Source organism: Oncorhynchus nerka, linkage group LG20, assembly GCF_034236695.1.
Source record: "Oncorhynchus nerka isolate Pitt River linkage group LG20, Oner_Uvic_2.0, whole genome shotgun sequence".
NCBI classification, from domain to species: Eukaryota; Metazoa; Chordata; class Actinopteri; order Salmoniformes; family Salmonidae; genus Oncorhynchus; species Oncorhynchus nerka.
In genome coordinates, this window is record NC_088415.1 from 24,069,336 (window position 1) to 24,082,743 (window position 13,408).

General features: G+C 40.0%; 1 long non-coding RNA gene across 1 annotated transcript in view; it reads right to left on the minus strand.

Moving 5' to 3' along the window:
• LOC115102110 (uncharacterized) overlaps positions 1-13,408 on the minus strand; it is a 42,143-nt gene that overhangs the window by 6,000 nt on the left and 22,735 nt on the right. The gene's annotated exons all lie outside the window — the stretch shown is intronic.

A 13,408-nucleotide genomic window follows, 5' to 3' on the forward strand; every position in this document is an offset into this window, starting at 1 on the left:
TACTAGAAAAAAAGTTGTGGGTCTCCTTCTGACACTGTGCTGTTAGCATATAATAACAATTTGAGACTTGAATTCTTCTATATACCTCTATGTTAATTTGTGATCACAAATCCTTTTAATGACCTCCACGTCACAGTCTGGGAATCACATAAAAGAAAAACAGAGCCAAGATGAGGACCAACCAGTTTTCAGTCTGCTTTCCAACCTCAGGAGTCTCTTCCTGGAGTTGAGGTTGGGTTAGTCACAGGCAAGTTGTTTTAAGTCCGGGGGCGCTAGTGGCAAGTCTGGAGCTGAAGATGAGAACAGGATTGAAACTGAAGGTTGTTCCAGTTACTTTTATATTGAGAAATTATAGAGAAATCATAGGGTTTAGATAGCGTGACATCTGGGTGTGAATCTCGGGTAATTTAGAAGGGAGGAGTTTGTTGTTAAGTACCTCAAGAAATGACTCTTTGCCTCATTGACTACAAAGTATACTTGATACGTAGCATTTGGATTAACCCAGTAATTCCCACACTATCAAGACACTAAGAAGAAGAACAGGTTTACCCAGTCCCTATACTGTTCACAGTAGGCCTGCATAAAAACAAAAATATACCATTGAAGTCAAATCCATACCTTTTCACTTCTGGACATAACCTCAGCTAAAACATCTCTAGCCTACACTCTAGCCAACAACTCTAGCCAACATCCCCAGGACACAAAGCATATCATTGTTTTACGTACTGTACAGAAAATACCCGTCGGCACATAACTCTATTCTGATACTTATAAAAAGCCATAAAAAGCCATGCAAATTAAGAAATAGTAAAGGTTGGGGAGTGAGGCGAAGGATCGGTTAGATTACTGTAGAATTATGTTTACTGTGTGCACTGTAAAAAAACTATTCTGATGAAACCTGGGCACTATTCAACTTGGTCACACTTTATTTGGAAAGTCTGGATCTTCCATCTTTAGATGCACTACAGATAGTATGACAATCTGTTGATAAGCAGCTGCTTGCTAAAGTTATGGTTAGAGTTAGGTTTAGTATAAGGGTTAGAGTAAGGGTTAAGGCTAGGGTTAGGTTTAAGGTTAGGAATAAGGGTTAAGGTTAGGGTTAGAGCTAGGGTTAGGATTAGCAGATAGTTAGTTGAAATGTTACTGATAGTCTGTCGATGACATACAGATGGACTATCCAAGTAAAGTGTTACCTTCAACTTTATTGGATGCTCTGTACAGTTTTCATACGCTTGCATTTTGTCTGTAAATTGATCTGAAACTAAGTTCAGGTCATTTAGTCAAGTTTATAATAGTTGTTAGATGTCATTGCCAGTCACATAGACCTCCAAATGCTCAGTGTTTGGTATTTAACCCATACATTTAAGCCCTGTCAAATTATTTTTGACCTTACTGCTATTAGCCCAAACAAATACACTCACTACATGGAACAACACATAGTCCCCCCAAAATCTAAATGAAGTTTGTTCTGAAGTGTCTATCCTATATGTGAGAGATATCAGAACACTTTTTTAAATCTTTTTTTTTACATGTATTTAACCTCTTTTGTTCCCCACTAAACAGAAGACATATACCTGTATACTGTACTTCCATAAATATTTTCAACTGGCACCAGAGGGGGCCTTCAGACGAGTTTTGAGGCCTGTGGGCATCCTAGAGCAAAACAACTGCCATTTAAATTTGCACAAAGGGTTGTTATTAGTGTGATATTATTGTGTAGGCCAAACCATTCGGACACTACAGACGATTTTGTGAGAAGACAGAATTTCTGGACGTCTCAGATATCTCTATCTTAAACTGAAAGATTTTTATGTGGATTTGTGTATGATGCCAAATTTGACATCGACCTTATGTGTTTCGAAATACTTTCACCTAGTGCTATATATCAGAGTGGCACTGACAAGATAATGTTGTGGTTGGCATGCAAGACAATGGCACAGTTTACCCTACAGTTCTAGACAGAATAGAGTAATGTTCTAAATCATGACCTGTAAATGGAATCTGGACTGGTCCCAGCTCTCAGAGTGCTGTCATTTCTTACAGGGCCCAGGGGTCAATGGATGACGGTAAGACATCACATTTCACAACTGGTTTAATGAGTCTCCTAGAGTGTTTTTTCTGCACCCATACAGAGGTTTCCATGCTCCATCACAGACCCACAGGCCCTGTCAAGAAACAACCCTTCATATGAAATGGCTGCATTGATATATTTGGTATTTGGTATTTTATTAGGATCCCCATTAACTGTTGCAAAAGCAGCAGCTACTCTTCCTGGGGTCCACACAAAATATGAAACATGACATAATACAGAACATTAATAAACAAGAACAGCTCAAGGACAGAACTACATACATTTAAAAATGCTAAAATGCTATCTAGGTCAAATAGGGGAGAGGTGTTATGCCGTGAGGTGTTGCTTTATCTGTTTTTGAAACGAGGTTTGCTATTTATTTGAGCAATATAAGATGAAACGGAGTTCCATGCAATAATGGCTCTATGTAAGACTGTACGCCTTCTTGATTTGATCATTCGGGGACTGTGAAAAGACCCCTGGTAGCATGTCTGGTGGGGTAAGTGTGTGTGTCAGAGCTGTGTGCAAGTTTTCCATGCAAACAATTTGGGATTTTCAACACAATGTTTCTTATAAAAATAAGAAGTGATACAGTCAGTGTTAAGGGAATTTTTATCAATGATGACTAATTATGTATACATTTCAATCAGGACTGACTAGTCCAAATGCTATTATGTACTGTACATGTATGAATTTTCTCTCTTGCTCCCATTCCCAATTGTATAGAATATAGTCAGGAGTTTAGAACAATGCCTTGGTACAAATGAATGAACTATCTCCAGATGGCAGGGACGGACTATCTCCAGACTGTCTAGAATGCTTATCTACACTGACTGACCTTGGCTCTAGGCGAGGAGGGAAGGCTCGAGAACTATAGGGCCTCTCTACCAGTGTCAAGAAGAGATAGAACATTTAGAAAACGCTGACGTCATTTTCAGTTTATAACCTGTGGTAAAATGTGTATGAAGGCAGTACTCTCTTGAATTAAACGCTGTTACCTGACTTTTAAGACCGGGGCTCTGTCCATTCTTATAAAATATAGGGTCTTACAAACCCTTCGAATGCATTGACAGAGTGTTTAATTTTGATTGGGAAATAAAACAGAGGAATTTAGAATTCCTTCAATAGTCAGTCTCTCCTCAACTCTTAGCCAAGAGAGACTGGCATGCATAGTATTTATATCAGCCCTCTGATTACAATGAAGAGAAAGAAGTGCCGCTCTGTTCTGGGCCAGCTGCAGCTTAACTAGGTCTTTTTGCAGCACTGGATCACACGACTGGACAATAATCAAGATAAGATAAAACTAGCCTGCAGATCTTGCTTTGTGGAGTATGGTGTCAAAAAAGCAGAGCATCTCTTTATAAAGGACAGACCTCTCCCCATCTTTACAACCATTGAATTCATATGTTTTGACCATGACAGTTTACAATCTAAGCTAACGCTAAGTAATTTAATCCCCTCAACTTGTTCAACAGCTACACGATTATCAAATTTGCAGTACTTTTCTTTCATTATTAGTGTTTTTATGCAGGAGTACGATGGCTCACTGTTCGTTGTTGGCATTTTCTGCCTAAGTTTGTCCACTTTGCCAATGAAGTAATCATTAAAATAATTGGCAACATCAAACGGTTTTGTGATGAATAAGCCATCTGATTCAATGAAAGATGGCGTTGATCTTTGATCGCCGGCTTTGGTCTTTGTCATGGTAGCTAGCAACGTAGGTTACGCTGTTACCACAATGGCTAACCGCTTCATGGTCTGCGTTCAAGCCCTCAAGAAAATCCTGCTATCTTGATATGCAGCTAGCTAGCAGCTAGGCTTGCTGCAACCCCAAATAGCTCCTCAGACCCGTCCTTGGTCGGCAGGATCACTGGCAACTGATGCCAACTGCCTCGCAAGATCCAAACTAAAATGTTAGCTAGCTACTATGACATTTCCAATACACTTTCAAAACAACAAACAACTTGCCTTCTGATTGGAATGTTCACCATATTTTCTGTACTATAAAATCATTTCTGAGATCTGGGTAGTGTCTAGCAGTGTAGAGTTCGAGACCACCTAAAGCAAGACTGATTCAAGACGAATCGTGTCAAAGTCAAGACCAAGACCAGAGAGGAGAGGGGGGGAGACCAAGTTAATTAATACCAAAACCAGAAAAATGTGAGTCTAATTCAAGACAATAATTATAATTTTGTCAAATTGCCACCATAAGAGTTCAAAATGTCCAGTACTTCTGGGTTCATATTTCAGGAGAACATCTTGCTTCTTTAGACATTCAGAATGGTGAAAACATGCATACTGCAGCCAAATAGAGCCAATATACAAATTATTGCTAACCCAAGCACAGATGGGAACAATGAGGGATTTATAAAATAACACATTTAATATATATATATATATATATATATATATATATATACTACCATTCAAAAGTTTGGGGTCACTTAGAAATGTCCTCATTTTTGAAAGAAAATCCATTTTTTGTCCATCAAAATAACATCAAATTGATCGGAAATACAGTGTAGACATTGTTAATGTTGTAAATGACTATTTTAGCTGGAAACTGCAGTTTTTTTAAATGGAATATCTACATCTGATAACAGAGGCCCATTATCAGCAACTATCACTCCTGTGTTCCAATGGCACACTGTGTTAGCTAATCCAAGTTTATAATTTAAAAGGATAATTGATCATTAGGAAACCCATTTGCAATTATGTTAGCACAGCTAAAAACTGTTGTCTTGATTAAAGAAGCAATAAAACTGGCCTTCTTTAGACTAGTTGAGTATCTGGAGCATCAATGGTGGGTTCAATTACAGGCTCAAAATGGCCAAAAACAAAGACCTTTGTTTCTGTCCATTCACTTAATTCTGAGTGAATGAACTTTCCAAGAATTTCTCCCACTCTTCCCTACCAGCAAATCAAGGAAATTCTGACAAAGTTTGAGGATATTTTTCAATTAAAGTAAAGTACAGTTATGTTAGGACAAAAGTCAACATCTCAGTTTAATAGGCAATAAGATATTAATGTTTCAATAAAGGAGTGTATATATTTGGCCTGGCGAAGTGGTTTAATGCGCTGACTGAATGGAAATGGATAATTATCAGTTTTTTTACTCAGCTGGTCTCAGACCGAGTACAAATGTATCGGACACCAAGACAAGACCGAGACACTCAATATGTAGTCTTGAGACCGAGACGGACCTTGAGTACTACAACACTTGTGTCTAGGATGAGTTCTCTCTTGTTATGCAATGGGTGGGTCAAATCCTGAATGCTGATTGGTAAAAAAAAAATGCATTCCAGCCAGTGTCTGTTCCACAAGTTACCACCGGATAAATCTATGCCCTTAAAATTTACTCTGCGGCATCTGACTACAGTCCACTGTCTCAGACCAGCCAGGTAATTCATAAACTTGATCTCTGTCACGGTCGTTGGAATGAATGGACCAAGGCGCAGCGTACTTAGAATTCCACGTGTTTAATAAATATGCAACTCACCAAAAACAATATAGAAGAAAACTTAACGTGACAATCTGGGCTGCTCACAGGCACCTACAGAAAAACAAGATCCCACATAAAAAAGGGTGGAAAAGGCTGCATAAATATGATCCCCAATCAGAGACAACGATAGACAGCTGCCTCTGTATGGAAACCATACCAGGCCAACATAGAAATGCAAAAACTAGAGTACAAACCCTAGTCACACCCTGACCTAACCAAAATAGAGAATAAAAAGGATCTCTAGGGTCAGGGTGTGACAATCTCCACCTCAGATTTGTATAAACCTTACTGTTTGTTTCTCCGACATTTGCAACATTGTTTCAATTTTCAACTTCGATCTCCAGCTGTCCCATAGTTATGAAGGTGTCGGGAATCGAGATGAGAGAAAATCATGAATCAGCGGTCATCATTTTTATGGATATACAGTTGAAGTCGGAAGATTACATACACCTTAGCCGAATACATTTAAACTCAGTTTTTCACAGTTCCTGACATTTAATCCAAGTAAACATTCCCTGTGTTAGGTCAGTTAGGATCAAAACTTTATTTTAAGAATGTGAAATGTCAGAATAATAGTAGAGAAAATTATTTATTTTAGCTTTTATTTATTTCATCACATTCCCAGTGGGTCAGAAGTTTACATACACTCAATTAGTATGTGGTAGCATGGCCTTTAAATTGTTTAACTTGGGTCAAACGTTTCATGTAGCCTTCCACAAGCTTCCCACAATAAGTTGGGGGAATTTTGGCCATTTCTCCTTACTGAGCTGGTGTAACTGAGCCTCCTTGCTCACACACACTTTCAGTTCTGGCCATAAATTGTCCATGGGATTGAGATCAGGGCTTTGTGATGGCCCCTCCAATATATTGACTTTGTTGTCCTTAAGCCATTTTGCCACAACGTTGGAAGTATGCTTGGGGCCATTGTCCATTTGGAGGATCCATTTGCGACCAAACTTTAACTTCCTGACTGATGTCTTGGGATGTTGCTTCAATATAGCTACATAATTGTCTTCCTGATGATGCCATCTATTTTGTGAAGTGTACCAGTCCCTCCTGCAGCAAAGCACCCCCACAACATGATGCTGCCACCCCCGTACTTCACGATTGGGATGGTGTTCTTCGGCTTGCAAGCATCCTCCTTTTTCCTCCAAACATAACGATGGTCATTATGGCCAAACATTTCTATTTTTGTTTCATCAGACCAGAGGACATTTCTCCAAAAAGTAAGATCTTTGTCCCCATGTGCAGTTGCAAACCGTAGTCTGGCTTTTTTTATGGCGTTTTGGAGCAGTGGCTTCTTCCTTGCTGAGTGGCCTTTCAGGTTATGTCGATATAGGACTCATTTTACTGTGAACGTGGTACCTTCAGCCTTTTTTTAAATGCTCCCAAGGATAAACAAGACTTGTGAAAGTCTACAAATCTCTTTCTGAGGTCTTGGCTGATTTCTTTTGATTTCCCTATGATGTCAAGCAAAGCGGCACTGAGTTTGAAGGTAGGACTTGAAATACATGCACAAGTACACCTCTAATTGACTAAAATTATGTAAATTAGCCTATCAGAAGCTTCTAAAGCCATGACATAATTTTCTGAAATGTTCCAAGCTGTTTAAAGGCACAGTCAACTTAGTGTGTGCAAACTTCTGACCCACTGGAATTGTGATAATGAATTATAAATGAAATAATCTGTCTGTAAACATCTGTTGGAAACATTACTTGTCATGCCAAAGTAGATAGTTTGTTAACAAGAAATTTGTGGAGTGGTTGAAAAACAAGTTTTAATGACTCCAACCTAAGTATATGTAAACTTCCGACTTCAACTGTATATACAAAGAAATGTCAATAGAAAAAAGTCCAAACAAAGCGAAGTGCAGCTAGTTTGCAGTCTTTCCAGTTTCAGTTTGAAGTGATATTGTTAGCTGTGTTGTTGGCTATGTCCTCTGAATAACAGTGTCCTGACGAGAGAGCGCATTTTCTATTCCAGGCAAAATCACGCCTTATTACCTCATTGTTATGGATGTGTCCAAATAAATGTCACTAGTAAACAGCTTTAACAAATACAAATACTGTTGTTATTCTGGCTTAATTCTGGCTGTTTGAAGTGACTAAATTAGCTCGCTAGCAAGCAAGGGATAAGGACATTGCCAGCCTGTATTACAATGGAACATTTAGAATGAACGACTGGGTCGTCTCCATACATACAGAACAAAAAGACTGAATGACTGGCAACCGAACCGATAGAACGAATGACCAGCCGGCTTGCGTAGCAACCCTTGATTTGTGTCGGGACTATATCTTGTGGAAGGATGAAATTATATGAATTCATTCATAAATTTAACATTTTAATCAAAATATGTAAATCATTATTTGAATATGTTGTTAAATAATTGTATAAAAGTGGTAAATGCCCTTGAAGCCAGTGTTTGGAGGATATATTGGCAGGGTTTGCCGGCTATCGGGCCTGACAACACCCGTGACAATATATCTTCCAAACACTGGCTTCTCGGGGATTATCAATTAACTGTAGGATGAGCATCAGGATGAGAAGCTAACTGTGTACACCTGAGCCTCACCTGCCACACAATGCACCTTATTAAAGCCCTGGGGACCTGAGGTGACACATCACAGCAACTGGTCATTAATGGCACACACCAACACAATCACACACCCACACATGCACACACTTACATACAGTCCCCGTCAAAAGTTTGGACACACCTACAGTGCACTCATTCAAGGGTTTTAATTTATTTGTACTATTTTATACATTGTAGAGTAATAGAAAATACATCAAAACAATGAAATAACACATATGGAATCATGTAGTGATCAAAAACATGTTAAACAAATCAAAATATATTATATATTTGAGATTCTTCAAAGTAACCACCCTTTGCATTGATGACAGCTTTGCATACTCTTGGCATTCGCTCAACCAGCTTCCAGGACTTCCCACATATGCTGAGCACTTGCTGGCTGCTTTACCTTCACTCTGCGGTCAAACTCATCCCAAGCCATCTCAATTGGGTTGAGGTTGGGTGATTGTGGAGGCCAGGTCATCGGATGCATCACTCCATCACTTGGTGAAATAACCCTTACATTGCCTGGAAGTGTGTTGGGGTCATTGTCCTGTTGAAAAACAAATGATAGTCAGTCCCACTAAGCGCAAACCAGATGGGATGGCTTTCGCTGCAGAATGCTGTGGTTGCTATGCTGGTTAAGTGTGCCTTGAATTCTAAATAAATCACTGAGAGTGTCACCAGCAAAGCACCCCCACACCATTACAACTCCTCCTCCAAGCTTCACGGTGGGAACCACACATGGAGAGATCATCCGTTCACCCACTCTGCGTTTCACAAAGACACAGCGGTTGGAACCAAAAGTCTCAAATTTGGACTCAGACCAAAGGACAGACCAAGGACATCAGACCAGACCACCGGTCTAATGTCCATTGCTCGTGTTTCTTTGCCCAAGCAAGTCTCTTCTTCTTCTTGGTTGTCCTTTAGTAGTGGTTTCTTTGCATCAATTCGACCATGAAGGCCTGATTCACACAGTCTCCTCTGAACAGTTGATGTTGAGATGTGTCTGTTACTTGAACTCTGTGAAGCATTTATTTGGGCTGCAATTTCTGAGGCTGGAAACTCTAATGAACGTATCCTCTGCAGCAGAGGTAACCCTGGGTCTTTCTTTCCTGTGGCGGTTTTCATAAGAGGCAGTTTCATCATAATGCTTGATGGTTTTTGCGACTGCACTTGAAGAAACTTTCAAAGTTCTTGAAATGTTCCATATTGATTTAGGTAAAAACATTAACGTTACATGTCTAAACAAAAGACCAAGTTAAAATTTGCTGTTAGCTAGCTAACGTTAGCGGAGGTTAGATGGCTGGCTTGCTAACGTTACTCTATGGATTGTGATTTTAGTAAAAAAAACATTGCTTGCTAACGTTAACATTACATCTCTAAACAAAAGATCCCAAGTTAAAGCTGGCTGGTTACACCTAAAGCACGAGGACTTGCTGCGAGTGGTGAACTTCATCAACAACTACGCAGAGGATAGTGGAATAGTATTACCAGGACACCACCCAGGACACAAACGTTTTGCTGGAAAGCTGCTGCCATCCCATGTGACAAAAGCAGCAGTGTGGCGTCTCTACAAGGAATCGATGACAACACTTTTTGATTATTATTATTTAATTGACCTCCAACATGATTGGCACTACTTTTATTGACCTCACATTTTTTCTGTATTTTCCAGAGGTACGTGTAGTCGGGCGGTTGTCCTTCAGGAATCTGTGGAGAAAATTGCTGCCCCACATCTCAAGCACGAAGCTGAGGACAGACCTGTGCTGGCAGTGCCAGAGGAACAACTCTCAGGTTTTCAGATCTGCCAATCTGCCAGAAGCTGTTAAGTCAGCCAAGCTGAAGAAGCAAGAGCAGCATCTCCTGCTTGTTCAGAGTGAGCGGTCTGGCTACAAGACGATGGTTGCTGACTGCAAGACCACCTGTCAAGACCTGTAGTTGTCTCTGTGGGGCCCTACTGAACCAGCAAGCAAAGACATCAGGATGCATTATAGCTTTGATTTTGCTTAACAAGTAAACAACACGTCCTCCTTTATACTGATTAAGAACATAGATGGATAGATAAATATACACAAAAAAATATACAAAAATCATTTAAAAAAAATATATATATACACAGTGCCTTGCAAAAGTATTCGGCCCCCTTGAACTTTGCGACCTTTTGCCACATTTCAGGCTTCAAACATAAAGATATAAAACTGTATTTTTTTGTGAAGAATCAACAACAAGTGGGACACAATCATGAAGTGGAACGACATTTATTGGATATTTCAAACTTTTTTAACAAATCAAAAACTGAAAAATTGGGCGTGCAAAATTATTCAGCCCCTTTACTTTCAGTGCAGCAAACTCTCTCCAGAAGTTCAGTGAGGATCTCTGAATGATCCAATGTTGACCTAAATGACTAATGATGATAAATACAATCCACCTGTGTGTAATCAAGTCTCCGTATAAATGCACCTGCACTGTGATAGTCTCAGAGGTCCGTTAAGCGCAGAGAGCATCATGAAGAACAAGGAACACACCAGGCAGGTCCGAGATACTGTTGTGAAGAAGTTTAAATCCGGATTTGGATACAAAAAGATTTCCCAAGCTTTAAACATCCCAAGGAGCACTGTGCAAGCAATAATATTGAAATGGAAGGAGTATCAGACCACTGCAAATCTACCAAGACCTGGCCGTCCCTCTAAACTTTCAGCTCATACAAGGAGAAGACTGATCAGAGATGCAGCCAAGAGGCCCATGATCACTCTGGATGAACTGCAGAGATCTACAGCTGAGGTGGGAGACTCTGTCCATAGGACAACAATCAGTTGTATATTGCACAAATCTGGCCTTTATGGAAGAGTGGCAAGAAGAAAGCCATTTCTTAAAGATATCCATAAAAAGTGTCGTTTAAAGTTTGCCACAAGCCACCTGGGAGACACACCAAACATGTGGAAGAAGGTGCTCTGGTCAGATGAAACCAAAATTGAACTTTTTGGCAACAATGCAAAACGTTATGTTTGGCGTAAAAGCAACACAGCTCATCACCCTGACCACACCATCCCCACTGTCAAAAATGGTGGTGGCAGCATCATGGTTTGGGCCTGCTTTTCTTCAGCAGGGACAGGAAAGATGGTTAAAATTGATGGGAAGATGGATGGAGCCAAATACAGGACCATTCTGGAAGAAAACCTGGAGTCTGCAAAAGACCTGAGACTGGGACGGAGATTTGTCTTCCAACAAGACAATGATCCAAAACATAAAGCAAAATCTACAATGGAATGGTTCAAAAATAAACATATCCATGTGTTAGAATGGCCAAGTCAAAGTCCAGACCTGAATCCAATCGAGAATCTGTGGAAAGAACTGAAAACTGCTGTTCACAAATGCTCTCCATCCAACCTCACTGAGCTCGAGCTGTTTTGCAAGGAGGAATGGGAAAAAAATTCAGTCTCTCGATGTGCAAAACTGATAGAGACATACCCCATGCGACTTACAGCTGTAATCGCAGCAAAAGGTGGTGCTACAAAGTATTAACTTAAGGGGGCTGAATCATTTTGCACGCCCAATTTTTCAGTTTTTGATTTGTTAAAAAAGTTTGAAATATCCAATAAATGTCGTTCCACTTCATGATTGTGTCCCACTTGTTGTTGATTCTTCACAAAAAAAATACAGTTTTATATCTTTATGTTTGAAGCCTGAAATGTGGCAAAAGGTCGCAAAGTTCAAGGGGGCCGAATACTTTCGCAAGGCACTCTATGTACATATTTGAGAGGCAGGCAAATACATTTCACTGAGCGGAGAAAAGACAGATTGACAGGGGTGAGACAATTAATTGTAAATGATCTTAATGTTCTTTTGTTGTTTGCAGCTGCACTACCCTTCTGAACCTATGCAGCCAGGTCCAATCTACAATTTAACGCCTCGCAAGTGTTGGTTGTTTGGTGTCTGCTGTGAAGGAATACCACAACAAGTCAACTACTTGATTGAAGAAGGCAGCAGCGCAGTCATCAACTACATCACCATTTCTTCACCAACTACGGAGTTGGGGAAACACATGTGGACCTGAATTGTGATAACTGCAGTGGCCAAAACAAGAACAAGTTTGTGCTCTGGTATTGTGCCTGGAGGACCATGCACAAGCTCCACCACAGTCTGGATCAGCTCTACCTGCAGTGCCTCTAGTCAAATGACTCTCTCCTACGTTGCGGCTACAATTTTTTAAATTCTGCTGCTCAGCCACTTTACCCCTGATTGTATGTATATAACTACCTCATCTATCACTGATATCGTTATTAATATTGTACATACTGTATATTTTATTTATATTGACACTATCTATTTATGATATTGCTACTATGCAAGTATTTGCAACCATTTACACCTTCTGTAGAGACCATCCACTTAGCAAGACTTGAATATCGTGTGGTCGTAACATGATTTTGTGACATACCAAAACATTATCATGTGGCCGCAACAAGTGTCCACCACAAATATATGGCGCATACATCTGTTTATGTACTATACATGTGCACCTTACGCAGCATTCAACTCAGGTTACATGGCCTTAACTTGTGTTTTTACACCTTTATTTAACCAAGTTCTCATTTGCAACTGCGACCTGGCCAAGATAAAGCAAAGCAGTGTGACACAGACAACAACACAGAGTTACACATGGAGTAAACAATAAACAAGCCAATAACACAATAAACAAGTCAATGACACAGTAGAAAAAAAGAAAGTCTATATACAGTGTGCAAAGGGCATGAGGAGGTAAGGCAATAAATAGGCCATAGGAGCGAATAATTACAATTTAGCAGATTAACACTGGAGTGATAAATGAGCAGATGATGATGTGCAAGTAGAGATACTGGTGTGCAAAAGAGCAGAAAAGTTTTTTTTAAACAGTATGGGGATGAGATAGATTGGGTGGGCTATTTACAGATGGATTATGTACAGCTGCAGCGATCGGTTAGCTGCTCAGATAGTTGATGTTTACAGTTGGTGAGCGAAATAAAAGTCTCCAATTTTTTGCAATTCGTTCCAGTCACTGGCAGCAGAGAACTGGAAGGAAAGGCGGCCAAATGAGGTGTTGGCTTTGGGGATGATCAGTGAGATAAACCTGCTGGAACATGTGCTACGGGTGGCTGTTGTTATCGTGACCAGTGAACTGAGATAAGGCGGAGCTTTACCTAGCATAGACATATAGATGACCAGGAGCCAGTGGGTCTGGCGACGAATATGTAGCGAGGGCCAGCCGACTAGAGCATAC